General features: G+C 47.2%; 1 protein-coding gene across 1 annotated transcript in view; it reads left to right on the top strand.

The window, feature by feature from the left end:
* The first annotated feature begins 2371 nt into the window (after positions 1-2371).
* The window catches only part of TMEM51 (transmembrane protein 51), a 38318-nt gene continuing 26128 nt past the window's right edge, over positions 2372-14561 (top strand). The window contains exon 1 of the mRNA XM_054009454.1: positions 2372-2476. The gene's annotated coding sequence lies outside the window, so the exon portion shown is untranslated. The remainder of the gene's footprint in view (positions 2477-14561) is intronic.

Genomic DNA, 14561 nt, shown 5'->3' with positions numbered 1-14561 from the left:
ACTCATGGGATCAAGATGACTTAGTTCATTTTTACACCAAAGTTGCTTTCCAGCCAACGAGTAAATGGGATATTTATTTGCATTCTCCCCAGTGCCATGTTCACAGTACAGCGCAACAGATGTAATTACTGACAACCAAAGCAAAAGCCTGTGCGTAGGGCTCTTGACCTACTAAAAGATGATAAGCCTGAAAATACTGTGGTAAACAGAGATTAAAACAAAACTGAGCGCTCCTGTAGAGGAGAAGGCTGATCGCCAACCCAGGGACTCCACAGCTCTGGTTTCTTTTTTGTTCTTAGGGCCCGATCCAAAGGCCACTGCGGTCAATCTACGTCGTTCCACTGACTTCAGATTGACCTTGGATCAGGCCCTTAGCGCGCCACAGCAAATGGAAAACTGAAAGTCAAAACACTGAGTTATAGTGAACATGTGGCATTTGATATCTGATGTTTGTTAATGGATACAGGCTTTGGAGCAGGGACTGTGTCTACTCTGGCTTTGTGCCCCACTTATGAAATGGGGCCCCAATCCTGGTAGGGGCCTTGGAGCACAACTGTAATATAAACAATATGTACCACTAATACTATTAGACACCAGTACCGTTCCAAAAGATCGCAAGGCGCTTTAGAAATTTCACTAGCTGCTAGTGCAAAAGGGTGGGACAGATGATACCATTCCCACCATCTGTCAGAAGGCAGGGACAATGTGGATTATCTGCAATATGGCCTATTTTTCAATTGAGAGAAGTGGATATCCTAAGTCAGGGGTAGCCAACCTGAGCCTGAGAAGGAGACAGAATTTACCAATGTACATTGCCAAAGAGCCACAGTAATACGTCAGCAGCCTCGCATCAGCTCCCCCTCCCTCCTCCTCTCCCAGTGCCTCCCACCCACTGGCAGCCCTCCCCAGATAAAATAGAATATCAGGGTTGGAAGGAGGTCATCTAGTCCAATCCCCTGCTCAAAGCAGGACTAATCCCCAGACAGATTTTTGCCCCAGATTTCCTAAATGGCCCCCCTCAAGGATTGAACTCACAACACTAGGGTTAGCAGGCCAATGCTCAAACCACTGAGCTATCCCTCTCTCTGTTTTGTGGTGTGCAGGAGGCTTCACCAGGCTGAGCCCCCCCAGGATGACGGGGATGCTGAAACTGGTCTAGTGGGAAGGGTTGGGCCTGACAATGACTCACTCCATTTAGGTTGGGGTCAGGGTCAGGTCAGGCTTCAAAATTAGGCCCAAGCAGATCTATAATTGGCAATACTGAAATAAGTAAGAATAACTGTGTTGATCTGGCTCTTGAACACCTGCCACCAAGGCAGGCCTGCCAACGGGGGGTGGGGAGGGCAAAGGGGGCAATTGCCCAGAGGCCCAGGCGATTTAAAGGGCCCGGAGGCTCCCGCCTGCTGCCATCAGCAGTGCAGCGCAGCTAAGGCAGACTTCCTGCCCGCCCTCACTCCACGTCACTCCCGGAAGCCGCCAGAACGGCCCTACGGCCTGAGCTCCGAGCGCCAACTCTGCAGATCCCATTGGCTGAAAGGTGTGGCCAATGGGAGCTGTGGGGGCGGTGCCTGTGGCAGCAGCACATAGAGACCCTCTGGGCCCCCAACCTAGGAGCCGCTGCCAGAGGAGTGTGCCGGTCGCTTTCAGGAGCTGACCGAGGTAAGTGCTGACCCCTTCCTGCACCCCAGCCCCCTTCCCCAGCCTAGAGTCCACACCCAAGCTCCCTGCCCCACGGAGGGGGCATGGAGTGAGCAGGGGTGGGGCCTCAGAGAATGGGAGGGACAGGGGCATGGCCTCAGGGGTGGGGCACATGTCTTTGGCTTTGAGCAATTAGACAGTTGGCAACCCTACCGGGTGGGCATGCAGAAGCCCGGGCCATGCTCGAAGAGCGGGCCCAGCAGCACTGCCCAAATGTCAGGCAGACCGTGTCTGTGGCTTGTGGGTGCGTGGGGACCCACTGACTGTTCTGCCCTGGGGCTGGGAATTGCTGCCAGTGGGCCTGCCAGAGGGGGTGGCACTTCAGTAGTGGGTCCCAGACTCCCAGTGAAAGGAGAGGTGCTATGGGGATGTCAGGTAACACCCCTGTCCCACGGGAAGCAGCTGTGGGAACATCAGAACCCAGCTCCCGCACTCAGAGCCCAGGCCTGGCTAGGGAGGCTGTAGGCACCAGCAAGGGCCACCTGGATCTCAGTCTGGGGACATCCCGGGGGCCGGCCCCGAGCCCACCTACTGGCTAGGGCGGTTCCGGGCTTGGCCGGCCGCCTGCACACGCCTCTCATGGCCGTGTCGGGAGGCTCTAGGACCCGGGCGCGGCGTCTAGGGGGCGTGGAGCGGCCGCGGGGAGGGCGCTGCTGGAGCCGCCCGGTTGCTGGTCGCTTCCTGCTGCCGCCCTGCCATGGAGAGGAGGCGGAGGCGGCGGCGCGGAGCAGCGCTTGGGGAGGGCCGTCGGGCATGGAGCGGCCCCTGGGGCGCGCAGGTGAGTGGGGCCCGGGCAGGACGCGCTCCCCGGAGCCCGGTAACTTCCCTCGCGGACTTCGCTCCCCGTGCCCGGGGGAGGGAGCGAGTCCGTCCCAGTCTGGCGCCTCCCGGGGGAAGCTGTGCCCTGACCTGGGGGCGCCTGGAGCCCAACCTCCGCGGGGCGCCCCGGCTCCAGGCAGGCTCCGAGCGCTCCCCAGTGGCGGCGCCTCCCCTGCCCGGTGCGCTCGGATCGCAGGGGGGCTGGACCCGCTCCCGGGCGCAGCCCCGCCAGCCAGGGGACTCCCCCGCTCCGGTGCGCCCTGGTGTCCCGTGGACGGGCTGTGCCACGGCCCGCCCCCGGATTCCCACGTCCTGCCCCTGGAGAAACCCGGCGCTTCTCCTGCGCGGCTCCCTCTTGTCCGCGCTTCCCGGACGGACTCGTTCCTCCGCCTTCGCCCGGAGTAACTCGCTCTCTTTCTCCTGCTGTAACACTTGGCCCCGGAGGCTGGGAGCAGGATCCCTGCCGCACCGGGCTGTCCCGGCGGGCTTCTGCTTTGCATCAAAGGTGCTGGGTGGGATCCCGGCGTTCCTCCGAGTGGCTGTTCCGCAGGGCACTTGTAGACTTTCCTGGCAGCGATGCCACTTACGCAGGTTGTCTCGGATTTGAACCGAGAGCTTCCATAACAGGGCGGGCCGAACAGCTCCTTGGACTAGAAATGATTTGCACTGCGATCACTTTATTTCGTTAGCCAGAACTTGTCCTCCAAGCCCCCTATGAGCCCGGAGTGGCCAAATTGACCGACCTGCCGAGCCCCATATGAAGTTGGAGAGCCGGGTGCAACTGCCAGGGCTCGGGGTTTCTGCCCTGTGGCAGGGTGGTGTGGCTAGGGAGGTGCCGACTGAAGCCCTGAGCCCAGCAGGTGCCTCCCCTTACCCCTTTCCCCACTGGGCAGAAGCCCTGTGCCCCATCAGCCTGCTGCAGGGCAGAAGCCATGAATCATCCGTCCCCGTGGACCCCAGTCTGGTAGGTGGAGAATGGGGGGACATGAGGGGCTCCCTGAGACACACTTGTGGCTCGCAAGCTGCAGTTTGGCCACCCCTGCTATAATCGGTGTTGCGGTTTGCCCGTTGGAAACAGCAGGACTTGAATGCCTTATTAATGGGAGTTCTCGCGATCAGTGGGTTTCACTGTAGGTATCCTTTTCAGGTACCTCTGCCGTATGAGAAAGGGTAGCCTTCTGTTTGAGGGATTCAGCAGGGACTCTGGAATCTGGATTCAGTTGCCTGTTCTGCCACCGACTCCCTGTGTGACCTCAGGCAAATCCCATAATCTCTCTGTGCTGCCTCCATTCCCCACCTGTAAATGGAGATAGGACGTTTTTTCTCCCACCATTTATCTTGTCTGTAAGCTGTTTGGGGGCAAGGACTGTTTGTTACAGTACATAACACGGTGGGGCCGCTATCCTGTTTTGCGTTTCTAGGTGTTAGTGCAATACAAACAATAATACCTAAGGGCTAGGGTAATAATTGCTATAGTATCTGGGTGTCAAGAGGGTATGAAAGGATTATTTCACCGCGGATATGATGGAGAACTACAAAGATGACTTGGGCATGTATAATTCAACCTAGACGACTGTCCTGTCAATAAAGTTGCTCCCCCGCCCCTGAGCTGTATGTAATTCATTATCCAATCATTGCTTGGGTAGTTTATAATTCCGTGCAGTTTTATTAGTACTCTTTGTAGGCATGTGATGAGCACAGTTGAATTAGGCTAGAGAGAAAACTTGCCAGTTTGAAATGATGCAGAATATTGGGGAATTCTAGATGCTCATTAACTACTGAGGTGATCCTCGGGGGTACTTTCTGTATGCTACCCTTGCAAGTATTATGGGGAAAAGATTGGAGTGGTTCCTTAACTTGAACAAGTTGGCATTGCTATCTCATATGAGAAGATTGTGTGCCTAAGAATAGATTTATATCTAATATTTCCCAAGCTGGTGTTTTCAGCATCTCTAGTGTGTTTTAATTCACCTGGTTATAGTGGAGTGGTTAATCAAAGAAGAAAATTTGCCTACCAGCTAGCCAGGTTTCAGAGCTGAGGACAGAACTTCCAGCAAAAATACTGAGGAGGGATTAAACCGTGTAATTGATTTATAGTGAACATACACCCCTTCTGTAGGTGGGCAGGGGTTGGGGGTGGGCGGGGGGAGGTTGGAGTTTACTGAGATGAGGGATAGTAGAAAAGTTGCTGGGTAAAACATCTTTTTTGTATTAAAAGGGAAGAGAGACATTTGGGACCAGTTTGGAGCCAGGAGTCTGAAAGCTTCCTAGCTACGCTACTTGGCTTTTCCTAGTCTGATCCAGACCCTACCCACTGGCACTGGTGTAGGCTTCTGTGAATCATGTTGATTGTCTCACTCATGAATAGTGGAAGTCAGGGCATATCTGCACTGCCCCGTTGTTTGGACTACCGGGGAGTGAATAGCAGTGTGCACCAAAGTACTCTGCTAAAAGTTCCCTGTGTGAATGCTGCAGGCACAAGCCAAAAAGTCCTTAATTCACATTAACCCTCTTCAAACAAGATGACATTAATGAGAAATAGGAACTTTTTAGTTCTTGTCCATGGTGTCCACACAAGGGAGGTACAGCGTAGCTCTTTGGTGTGCACTGTTATTCACACCCCAGTGGTCCAAACTGCAGGGCAGTATAGACTTGCCCTGAGTCTTATGACGTACGCTAGCAGATCTGCTCTTTACAGAGATTCTTTTCACATGTGTAACTGCAACTTTCATAGCCCTAATATTGCCTTCTAACTTTCTCTTGTTAAAAATTAATAACAACCACCTGGGAGCAAATAAAGTCCAGTTTAAAGTTAGCCCCACTCATGCCCAAAGACAAAGAAGGAGCAGCTGAAAATCCAAGAAGTTTAAAATACTCAATTTAAATACAGTATAAATAGAAAACTAGTCTCCTAAAATAGAGAGATGGAAACTGGCTTTACAACTCTTGTGAAAAACCTGTTTTTTGAGCAACTGAACATGTCAACTAAAGCAATCTTAGTACCATCTGTTGTTAGTATAGTGAGCTATAACTTCATAATGGTTCATTCTATCTTACTAGCTGATGGCCTGTCGTCTAACCGGGTATATCAATAAATTATATGGGGCTTATGGTTATTCTGCACGTCGGGTCATATTTCAGCATTCCAGCGTGTCTGTGTGCTAGTACCTTTCCAAAGCGTGTCAGAATGAAGAATCATTCTTAGTTTATATTTATTGTTAGAAAATTAAATGGTGACCTTCCTTCTCCATTGTCTTGTGCTTTGTGTATTTCCTCACACCAGTGCAAAGGGAATGTGAACACTTCCTGATCAGTTGTGTTCAGTGCCCATTTGGCACTGATCTAAATGATAACACACAGTGCAAGGCAGTGGAGAGTTGGGCCTCTGGCTTTCTCTCAAGGGACCTTGTTCTGCATATGCTTAAGCACGTGACTGACTGTGAATGTGCTTGTGAACTTCTGCAGCAGTAGGGGCTAGAAGGAAAAAGTGGAACTGAGGTAGTCAGCAGAAATCTCCACTTGTCCAAGGCCAATTTGATTCAGTCTGTGGCTTTGCTTAAGGGAACTTGCACACAGACATATTGTGGGAGAACGAAACAAAAGGACTTCTGCCACTTGGTGTATTGTAATAGAAAGAAACCCAATTATGTACTGGGGTAAGGAGCCTAAGTCTAATTTTCAGAAGTGAATTAGGCACATATGTTTTATGAAGGTCTATAGGGTTTGGGCTCTTAAGACGCTTAGGGGCTTTTAAAAATGTTATCCCAGGTCTTTATTAGAAGCAAACCAGCTAACAGGTTTTTATAAGAACTGCTAGAAATGTTTCTACAATTAAAAAAAAATCTAATTAAAGTAGCTGTTTTTTAAAACCTATTTAGTAACCCCCTGTAATGGAGTCACCGGGCAATGCTCTGGAACTATTCCATACGAAGCCAGTCAGGACTCGGGGGGAGCCTCCTCTCTCTGAGCAGACTGTCTCCAGGGCAAGAAGCTTACACAGCTTTGACCTTCCTGGGTCTGACCTCGGAGCATTCAGCATCCCCTTCTCACACCGTGCACTTCCCACAGCGAGTCTGCACAGGCGGGGCTCCTGGGGAAGCCAGAGGGCCCTGCACCCCACCTCCACAGTCAGACGTGACTCTCAGCCAGCCAGTAAAACAGAAGGTTTATTAGATGACAGGAACACAGTCCAAAACAGAGCTTGTAGGTACAGAAACAGGACCCCTAAGTCAGGTCCATCTTGGGGGCAGGGAGGCCAGACTCAGGGTCTGGGCCCTCCTCCATTTCCCCAGCCAACTCCAAACTGAAACTCTCCAGCCCCTCCTCTGGCCTTTGTCTCTTTCCTGGGCCAGGAGGTCACCTGATCTTTGTTCTCCAACACCTTCAGTTGGCACCTTTGCAGGGGAGGGGCCCAGGAGACAGGGTGTCGGCCATTCTCTGTGCAGACAGCATCACACTGGCCCTCCCAGGCTGTGCAACAATCACACGCCCTTATCCTACCATCTAGATACTTAAGAAATGCATAGGGGAAACGGAGGCACCCAAACAGTATTCAGAGAAAACATTATGAACATTCCCACTTTGTCACACCCCCTGAAACCCAAACATTGCTGTACTAACAACCTGTTAGTGAAGCTGACTTTATTACCCAAGGGATGCAAAAAGCAAACAGAGAATAAGTAATAACACAAAACTTCTAATAATGTAAGATGGTATTAATAACACAGGTGAATGTTTTAAGATGACAGTAATGCTAATACAATTGGTAGTAGAAATAAAAGCAAGCTTATTTCGTTCTAACAGTTCTTTTGGCAGGAGTGTGCGAGTCATGCGTGACAACATCCTAAAAGACTTTACTATGCAGTTTGGTTAGAATATTGTACATTCTAGTCCAGTTTTTTTCAAAACAATCTTATCTTCAGCTGTAGCAGTGACAAATTCTGTCTGTTACAGTATCTAGAGAAGAGACAAGCCATTCCTTCCATTTGCTTTAAAAGTAAATGTGTTCCAGCGTACCGTCTCTCTACACTTGAACCTGCCTTGCCATCACTTAGATTCAAAAGCCTTCAGTCTTTGCCTCTTATGTCCTTTCGGTATAGAATTGAATTGTCTTAAAGTCAGACATTAACCTTTTTTCATCTCTTTCCTCTTATCATGTATTTCCCATTCCCTTTCCCCTAGATATATTAGAGACAAAGGCATTTGTTATGAGTAGATCATGCACGGGGGGGATAGAGAATTGGAAAATGCATGTTATGAATAGTTGATGCAAGTGGTCATTTGAACAAATTACAGGAGCACACAGGACCAGCTGGTATGTACAGGGTTAATTTACTATTAGATGAATTAGAGGGGTCAAGTAGATGGTTCAACAGTCTCCCAAGGGATGTGATGGAAGCCCCATTGCTTGAGTCATTTTACATTCTCAAATGATTTATAGTTTTGTAGGGGCCTGGGCGGGACACGCTCCCCAGAGCCCGGTAACTTCCCCCGCGGACTTCGCTCCCCATGCCCGGGGGAGGGAGCCGACTCCGTCCCAGCGGCGGGGGGCCATTCACCCTGCCTGGCGCCTCCCGGGGGAAGCTGTGCCCTGACCTTGGGGGCACCTGGAGCCCTCCCTGTGTGGGGCGCCCCGGTTCCAGGCAGGCTCCAAGAAGAAGGAAAGAAAAAATGAGTTCAATATATTATTTGCATCTTGTAGGTACTTGTAAAATAATACATTGCCCGAACAGTATTTGGCCAACTGTACAGAGCTGATCCAATAGCCATAGAAAAGGGTTTGAGTAAATTATTCAGAATAGCAGTGAAATTCATCCAGTGATTCCCTGACCACTGTTCCACTGTAACTGTTCAATGCATCTCTCTTGCTTTTGTTATTTCCCTCCTTTTCTTGCTTCCTTTTCCTGTAATAGGCCCTGGTCTATTTTTCCCCCTGTGTTGTCTTCAGTTTCTGTCTCTTTCCTTTTCCTCTCCCCTACACCTACGTTCCACCACTTCTGTTAAAATTTCTTTTCCTTTCTCTCACCCTCCCCTCCCCCAATTCTTGTACTTCCCTTTTCTAACTTATCCTGTCAGGCTCGTGCTTTCCTGCCACCTCTCCCCCACCCTCCGAACCCATCCAGGGACCCACCTGTAGGACTTGGAAACTTTACCAGGCACTTTCTCAGGCTAGAATTTCTCAGGTCTTTTACCCAAAGCAGATGATAACTTTCCTCAGTCGGGGATGTAACTCCAAATTTTGTGCCACTGAGCAAGGAATGAGTGAACTCATGCTGTGATTCAAGCAGATTTATAGTTCTGTGGCAATGCATCTTATTAGTTGCAACATGCTGTTAGTAGCTGGCCACCCTTGTCTCATGCAGTGACTTTTGGGCACAGTCGTGGTAGGCAACTCCCTTTTTCAAAGCATTCTTTTGTCAGCGCTCTGATGAAGAACATGGTCAGGAGTGGTGACAGATGGGAGCTTCCTAACGGTGTGAGAGTCTGAATGTTACTCTCAATACCTGATTTAATTTTAGCTGTTTTGTTTGCAAAATATTTAGTGTGCATAAAAAAAAGATGCAAAACCACATCTGATGTACAGAGGCTGTATTTATTCGGAAGCTAGGGGAATTGGCCTGGGAAACAAGGAAGGGCGGTGAGCTGGCAATTTTAATGTTTTGCAGAATATAGGAAATAGGCTTCTACTGGGAGGAGGAGATTGCAAGTGGAGATAGTGTCTAAAATTCTGAAGGGTACTGAAGGAAAATTACTTGGGAGACAGGATCAAGAGGAACATGGGGGTGGTGGGGTTCGATCCAGTCAGTCCTTTTAAGAAGAATGACTTTGGACCTTATTTATCTTGTTTTACTTTAGCTGGAAAGGGTAAAAAAAGACTTTGGAGCTGATGTAATACAATAGGAATCATCAAAATGCAGGAGGGAAGTGGCAGGGCTTTGAAAGATGACAAAAGTGCAGTTGAATTAACAGAAGGGGGGGAAGACTAGGAGTGAGAAGGCACCATAAGAACAGCCATACTGGGTCAGACCAACGGTCCATCCAGCCCAGTGTCCTGTCTTCCAACAGTGGCCAATGCCAGGTGCCCCAGAGGGAATGAACAGAACCGGGAATCATCAAGTGATCCATTCCCTGGGGACACCATCCCTGCCCAATAATAGCCATTGATAGACTATCTTCCATGAATTTATCTAGTTCTTTTTTTTGTAATCCTACCATGCTGAAGGGGACAGTATAGTAAAGAACTGGAGAAGGCCTCGGACCAACCCCAGCATTTATGGCTACATAAGATGGCTGACACTTTTAATGCCTCACAAGCATAAATGTAAAAGCCAACACATTATGGAAACTGATTTGTGAAGAGTTCTGTAACTCAAAGAACAGTAACCGTGGGACAGTTTTCCATGGACACAGGAGCAAGGAGTTAGAGACGCTTAGACATTGTATGAAGTGAGTGATTCCATACAGCGGCAGTGCTGCACGGACAGACAAGAAGGTACAGTCTGTTTTTCAGGCGTTTACAGACTGGAGCTTTTCCTAGGTTAATCCCAACCTAAGGGGCCAGTTCCTTGGGGGGAAGGGGGCTAAGCCTAGTCATGTTCAATGGATTTTGCTTCTGAACGCATTCCCAGCAGTGAGGGTTCTAAAGTGCAGGGGGTGGCCTTGGTGGTCGAGAAAGCAATACATAAACCTCCGCTCATGTGCTTCCTATACAACCCTGGTCATCGCACCTGACAGAATGGGATTTTGGGAGGCCTTCCACCCCCTTCTTAAAAGCACAAGGTAAACAGCAGTGAGTTTTGGATCAAGTCATGAAAGTTGCCAAGAAGGCTGATGGCATTTTGGGCTGTATAAATAGGGACATGATCATTCCCCTCAATTCGACATTGGTGAGGCCTCATCTGGAGTACTGTGTCCTGTTTTGGGACCCACACAACAAGAAGGATGTGGAAAAATTGGAAAGAGTCCAGCGGGGGGCAACAAAAATGATGTGGGGGCTGGAGCACATGATTTATGAGCAAAAAGAAGAACAGGAGTACTTGTGGCACCTTAGAGACTAACAAATTTATTAGAGCATAAGCTTTCGTGGACTACAGCCCACTTCTTCGGATGCAGAGCATAAGCTTTCGTGGGCTGTAGTCCACGAAAGCTTATGCTCTAATAAATTTGTTAGTCTCTAAGGTGCCACAAGTACTCCTGTTCTTCTTTTTGCGGATACAGACTAACACGGCTGTTACTCTGAAACTTATGATTTATGAGGAGAGGCTGAGTGAACTGGGATTGTTTAGTCTGCAGAAGAGAAGAATGAGGGGGGATTTGATAGCTGCTTTCAACTACCTGAAAGGGGGTTCCAAAGAGGATGGATCTAGACTGTTCTCAGTGGTACCAGATGATAGAACAAGGAGCAATGGTCTCAAATTGCAGTGGGGGAGGTTTAGGTTGGCTATTAAGAAAAACTTTTTCACTAGGAGGGTGGTGAAGCACTGGAATGGGTTACCTAGGGAGGTGGTGGAATCTCCTTCCTTAGAGGTTTTTAAGGTCAGGCTTAACAAAGCCCTGGCTGGGATGATTTAGTTGGTGTTGGTCCTGCTTTGAGCAGGGGGTTGGACTAGATGACCTCCTGAGGTCCCTTCCAACCCTGATATTCTATGATTCTATGACGATTTGGTGCTGAAGATAAGTGACAAAGTGATATGTAGACTCAGGATAGTCACTTTGGTTTGAAATTAACTTAATGTGTTCAGAGTAGCAGCCGTGTTAGTCTGTATCCGCAAAAAGAACAGGAGTACTTGTGGCACCTTAGAGACTAACAAATTTATTAGCGCATAAGCTTTCGTGGGCTACAGCCCACTTCTTCGGATGCATATAGAATGGAACATATATTGAGGAGATATATAAACACACATTCAGAGAGCATGAACGGGTGGGAGTTGTCTTACCAACTCTGAGAGGCCAATTAAGTGAGAGGAAAAAAAAACTTTTGAAGTGATAATCAAGATAGCCCAGTACAGACAGTTTGATAAGAAGTGTGAGAATACCTACAAGGGGAGATAGATTCAATGTTTGTAATGGCTCAGCCATCTCCAGTCCTTATTCAATCCTAAATTGATTGTATCTAGTTTGCATATCAATTCCAGCTCAGCAGTCTCTCCTTGGAGTCTGTTTTTGAAGTTTTTCTGTTGTAAAATAACCACCCGCAGGTCTGTCATTGAATGACCAGACAGGTTTAAGTGTTCTCCCACTGGCTTTTGAGTATTATGATTCCTGATGTCAGATTTGTGTCCATTAATTCTTTTGCGTAGAGACTGTCCGGTTTGGCCAGTGTACATGGCAGAGGGGCATTGCTGGCACATGATGGCATGATGTGTTCAGTGTGTCCTTCCAAACTACAAAATGGTGGTATGCCCAGAGATGATGTGTTAGAAGCCTGAAGTAACAAAAATTCTGCTTTCTTGTCCTGTGTCAATAGTTACAGCTTCTGAAAACAGATGATCCGTTTTTGGGCTTGCTCTGAACAAGAGAGTATATGGGGTGACCCCTTCTGTAGAGCCGGACTGCATTTGCAGCAACAGAGTTGACCATAGAATTCACCCCAATTTGTGCCCAGCTATCTGAGGGTGGGCTGAGCATATAAAGTTTGAGGAGTAGGAAGAGATGTTTGCTTTTACACAGCTATGGTTGAGTTTGCTTAGATGCCAATTACCAAGATCGTCAAAATAGTTTGATATTTTTTTAATTAAGACTGTTACAGTAACTTTGGCATCACAACATCAGTAGAACTTGCATATTGATTTCTGACTATATTCAGTGTGGAATGTGAGCAGTGTGATGGCTTCATTTTGTAAATACACTTTTGATGTCACAGCCCAGCTATCATGAGGGGCAAAAAGTGTGTGTGTGTATTTGTTTACTGTTCTCCTGTCTGAATGTATATGTTAGTATATCCTTTATACCAGCTTAGTGAGCAGGGAGTTACCTGGCATCTTAAAACCAGAGACCCAGATGGCTCTAACCTGAATGAAAAGCTGCATCCTGTAAAATGCACAGGTAAGAACGTTTGCTAGTTCCTGATGTCTGGAAATGTGCAAGTAATTCTTTTAGGCAAGGTAGGATAAGTCCAACTTAGCTCTGTTTTCAATGCTTGGATGTGTGCTTCACAAGTACAGCATGCATTTCCACAGGAATGTTGAGCAATATTAAAGCAAAGTCTTGTGTTGCTAACGTGAGATAAATAAAGCCCTAGGTATGAAATTCTGTCAACTGAAGTGACCTCTGCTTTTGATTTTATACAAGTGCCATATCTCATCAGTTTGCATGATTTAAGAAAAGAAATATTGTGAAATAAATGGCTTAATTTCAATGTATGGCTTAATTTATTTATTTTTTATTTATTTTTTTATGTAGCTTAAGACAAACATTTGGCTTAATCATTACATTTGGTCTGAATTCCTATAGCAGCGTCAATTGCAAACACAGGGAACTCCCAAAGGAACTAAGAACTTTCACAAACCTCATCACCTTCCGCTCCAAGTGCAATTGACTTTGCCTTCTCTAAAATAAGTATAGCTACATCCATTATTTAAAAAAAATTACAAAACAAAACATTCTACTGCGTACGCTTCTCCTCCTGGGAAGAGGATGAAAGAATAAATGTGACATGTCAGTCTTATTGTTTAATGAGCTACTGGAAGGTTCTTGAATGCTACAGTGATGAGCACAATATCAGAACCTGTATAGATTAGAATAAAACAGGGAGGAAGCAATTACAGTAATATACGTGCACCCGTTGGAGAAAGTGTACTACTTATGATTGTCTCCTTGTCAGCAGACAACTGTTGCCTTGAAATAAATTTTGTCTCTACCTGACGCTATACAAGGAGAATGTAAAAGGTGCCATTCGGTAGCATGGAGATATGTGAACTGCTAGTTTAAAAAAATGAACAGGCGAGAGAATGTCTCAGGATACAGTAGTAGAAAATTGGGGTCCAATCCAACTCCTTGGGCTCTTAAGATTATATGTTTAAGACTGATCCCTCCCGCCTTCTCTGTTGGGTTTAAGTCTCCCATTCTAATCTATCGGTTAACTATCCAACCTACTGCAGCTGCATTGAGTTCTTGGAAAACCAGAGATGTGGCTATAGTTAAAGATTCTAGTGAGTGTCCTCTGACAGGTCACATACTAACCATTTCAGCTCAATTCATTTTGAGCATTGTCCAAGATGCTCATAGGAACTAAGTTTTTATCAGAGTATAAGTTTCTCCACAGAGGTCCAGGTAAGGAGAGCAGCTTTCTATCTAGCTTCCACCATAAGGCTGAAGTGTATGTAGCATTAGTAACCAAATCATTGTATTAATCTATAGGCTTGCAGAACGTGTTCTTGAATCTGGTTGACAGAGCCTGTTCCGGGGTACTACGTTCGTTACAGTAAATAGACTTACCTTACTTTACTAAACCTTAATTGCCAGATTCGGGTAGTATCATCACAACTTGCTTTTTGTTACATCCTGTGTTTGTCCTGCCTAGAGAGAACTTGGTCCAGTGAAAGATATTACCTCACCCACCATGTCTCCCTAATGGATTTATCACAGGATTGTGAGGCAGGAACTGCTGAAATCTAATCCTACTTCTGTGATTTAAGGAGTCTTGACAAAGTCATTTTCTTCTGTTCTCCCCCAAGCCTTTTGTGAAATGGGGACAATGCCTACTGAGCTTCATTGGGTTGCTGTGAAGATTAATCAGAGTGCTACATAAATGTTAAGTATTACTCGAAAGCAAACCAGGGAAACTCATGAAATCTCAGGAAGGCCATAATGCTGGGCCTTTTGTTGTTGTTGTTGTTGGTTGCTGAAGTGTATGTTACAGTCTGAGCATAGTGTTGTTTTTCGCATGTGCCCAAGGACTTTCATAGTTTAGAAATGTTAAAACAGTTGCACTAAACGGGACTGCTCACTCTTGAGGCTCCACTTCTAAAATTTTTAAAACCTGCTGACATAATTAGCACTGAGCCGTTATGTATGGGAGGATTTTGGTACTTTCTTGGTCCACA

Source organism: Malaclemys terrapin, chromosome 19, assembly GCF_027887155.1.
Source record: "Malaclemys terrapin pileata isolate rMalTer1 chromosome 19, rMalTer1.hap1, whole genome shotgun sequence".
Lineage (NCBI taxonomy): Eukaryota > Metazoa > Chordata > Testudines > Emydidae > Malaclemys > Malaclemys terrapin.
The sequence above is the reverse complement of the archived record's forward strand: the minus strand, read 5'-3'. Positions and strand labels throughout refer to the sequence as shown.